Source organism: Lygodium microphyllum, chromosome 10, assembly GCF_053477565.2.
Source record: "Lygodium microphyllum isolate KBCC chromosome 10, Lygodium_microphyllum_v1.1.10, whole genome shotgun sequence".
Taxonomy (NCBI): Eukaryota; Viridiplantae; Streptophyta; class Polypodiopsida; order Schizaeales; family Lygodiaceae; genus Lygodium; species Lygodium microphyllum.
Window position 1 is genome coordinate 31,400,964 of NC_141144.1, and position 3,615 is coordinate 31,404,578.

Genomic DNA, 3,615 nt, shown 5'->3' on the forward strand with positions numbered 1-3,615 from the left:
TTCGTCATCGTACTGCACATCGACGATTTCTGGCACCCGGGAGGCTCCTCGATCATCTCGTGTGCATGATTTTCAAGACCAAATCTTTGTTCACAATACCCTCCATTGTGGAAGTTCAGTGAATACTCCTCTCAGAGTGTAATTGGCCCATAGGACTTGCTGCAGACTTGAATAAGATGTGGAGGGAAGATTGCACTATGCAGGAGTGAGGCGGAAGGAAGAGAGTGGAGTAATATGCAAAAACAGAGGATAGGAGGGAAAGGAAGAAGTCGAGATTAAGGCGATAGAAGAAGGAGTCACAGGTTAATCGAGGGGGGGCTTAATGGGCACAGAATTTCCAGGCACAAGGCGTGTCGACAGGGAGTACGATCCTGCAGCTCGTCTCTGGCCCAACCGGGGCGGTGGCCAAACTCCATCCCACTGTCCTTTTCAACATCTGTGACTCGTACATCAGGCGCAATGACCAGACCGATCGTGTCATTGGCACTCTGTTAGGCTCGATATCTTCTGATGGCACCGTTGATATCCGCAATTCATATGCAGTGCCTCACAATGAATCGTCTGAACAGGTAGCTGTGGATATAGAGTATCATCGGTGTATGTTTGAGCTGCATCAGCGGGTGAATCCCAAAGAAGTGATTATTGGCTGGCATTCTACTAATGTTGGAGTGAGCGGGAGTGATGCTTTGATTCAAGACTTCTATGCAAGAGAAGCTACAAATCCTGTTTACTTGACTGTTGATACCGACACGGGCATGCCAAAGCTGCAGTTCGCTGCCTTTGCCCTATTTCTATCTGCTCAGCATGCATTTGAACCATGGAGCAGGTCTAGTTTCTGCTGTTGAGTGCGGGCATCAAAATGCCTTGTTCCGCATACCACAGCGTCTCTCATCCCGCATCTCGCGGGGGGTGATAGCCTCCATTCCCTGGATCGGCATCCGAGGATGCCATATGCTGTTGATTTGAGCCCGCTCACCTGGCACAATCCCTGATGTCTAGTACATGACTTGAGGACGTGCAAGCATTCATGTCGTTCAGTCCAAATCTCTTGCAGAAGCTCTCTGGTATTTTTAAGCAAACCACCATGGTGAAGAAATTTGTTGAAGTCACGCAAGATACACACACCAAAACAGACCTCATGTATGTGTGACAGGTTCGATGATTCATTTACTCCCCCACAGAGAGAACATCTGATCTAAAACTGGGAAGATCAAGGAGTCGTTCCCCAAAAATCCTGTGATATGCGTGCTCACACCGCCGCTTCGAAACCTGATAACTTATCCAGTTAAGTAGATGCAGAGTACGGGTATATTAACACACAGTCTCAGCAGGATTCTAGAGTAGATGAGAAGTCTGTGGAGATTGCCTTTGGTGGACAGGTGCAAGGTGGATCAAGTTGCCATCAAGTCAGTTCTGAAGATTGGTGTCCTCAACGTAATGGTGCTAAAGGCTAAGGGACGATATGAAGCTGAACATCAACAATGGCAACCTCACCCTGAAAGCTGAGTACAGCACAGGAGAATCCTCAGTATTATACTACAAGATGAAAGGGATTGCTGCCCTCAGGATCGGCAGAACATGCACTTTGATTTACTGTACATTTCCAAAGAAACAGAGTTTAGCTTTATATACTTTGTGAACTACTACAATACTGCAGCTGTGAGAATTGAAGCGCTTGATGGATGTCCTAGCAACCAGGCTCCTTGGATTAATTACTCAGATATCCTTACAGAAGTCAAATGGAAACTGACAGGAAAAGAGCTGAAAGTGGGCAGATCTTGCTGATGGTAATAAATTGCATGCCTACATTGTGAAATATGGCCTTGACTTGGAACCTTGTAATCTCAACTACTTAGAGATCCAAACAGTCATTCATTTTTGAATGATATGAATGGCCTAAAGTACCCTTAGATAGAAACAGTAAAGCTGTTTATGATTAAGTCTTGAAACTGAGAGATTTATTTGGTGCCCTGAATCCAAGTTCATACACTTATTGAAAACCAGAGGATAGATTGACATGCTTTGTCATTTATTTTTTGACTCTTCTTTTGTAAAATACTTGACAAACAATATAATGAACTTGGCATCAAATATTGTGTTATCGAGATCTTCTTGAAAGTCTTTATTTCTTGCTGTACCTTGAACCCCGTGTTCTGCATCCTTTACACGAAATCTACGACACCGGGTCGTGAGGGCCTCATTGTCCTGGTGCACCTGTTGTACTTCACCTTGCAAGAACCATATAAATGTCATCATCCAAGTCCCCATGTAAGAAAGCTATCTTAACATCCATCCAATATAGGTCTAGATCGAGTTGGAAACCAAAGCCAAAACCAAGCATAGGGTAGTCATCTTGATGACAATACAGAAGACTTTATCAAAGTCAATACCTTGCTCTTGCTTAAAACCCTTATTAGCAATCACTCTAGCCTTATAGGCTGGCCTGGGGAATCCATGGGTACTCTTTTACTTGTATACCCACTTTCATGGCAAAGCACATTTTTTAGAATAGCCACTTGTTTGAGAATAGAGTAGCTTATCAATGGCTTAGGATAATGTTGGTGTATCATTTGAATTGAGAGATGTGGAGAGGGTAAGGGAGATATTTTGATGGGCCTCAATTGGAAGGTTATTGGAAACAAAGAGACAAATTCATTGAGTGCTTTGGATGAGTGGAAGGTGAGTAATGTAGAAGCTTGGGAAAATTTTAGCAAGAGCTTCCGATGCTAAGTAATTTATAAACTTCAATGATACACCATTGTAGCCTAGCTAATGACATGCTAGCTATAGTTATAGCCAAACCAGTAGTCTCTTTACTAAAGAGATAAATATTTGACCATTAAGTGGTTGCATGTCTAAGGGAGGGGTATTGATCAAGAAGCTAAAGCCCATCTTGGATCTTATAGACATCGTCTGCTACTAATCTTCTCTATTCATAACTTTCTTCCTAGAAATAATGTCGTCCTATCTTTAGTGCTCCACCCTTCTATTCTCTCGGTTGTTCCTTCTTTTTCTTCCATCTAGTATTGAGTGCAGTGCATATGGTTGCCAAATGGCATCAATCCAACTATCCACTTTGAGACAAGTTAGTGGCTCCGAATGTTTCCACCCTAATGATCATGAGCAACCTTTGCACAAACTCTATGGAGATTGGCAACCAAGTTCATATTCCACCTGTTCTCTACTAATGCACATGATTCATGATCCCTTCCTCTTTCCTATTATATGAAGGTGGTAATTTGAAGTCTTCCTCTCTCTCTTCTACAATCAATTGCACTTTTATTTTGTTGCATCATCTTGCTATTGAACCTTGTCAAGCGCAAAGAATGTAGAGGCAAGCTCCTCAAACTTGATGATGAGAGTGAGATTATTAAGGGGCAAAAACTTGAACATGCGAGTATAACACTTATGAATCGAGCATTAGATCCCAACATTGATGAAAACCATCCAGTGTACAATCAGAGAATGAAAAATGGTGGGTTGCAACATTTGAAGTATCAAAAGAGGACCATGAAGTGCTTAAAGTATTTTTTAACCTCACTAATATACCCAGTATTATTCAACAACAAAATAATGGAGCAATTTTACACATCAAGGTGTTTGTGGACTATCAAT

General features: G+C 42.2%; 1 pseudogene; it reads left to right on the forward strand.

Moving 5' to 3' along the window:
* The first annotated feature begins 323 nt into the window (after window positions 1–323).
* On the forward strand, window positions 324–860 carry LOC148029852 (eukaryotic translation initiation factor 3 subunit F pseudogene; annotated as a pseudogene).
* Window positions 861–3,615: the final 2,755 nt, after the last annotated feature.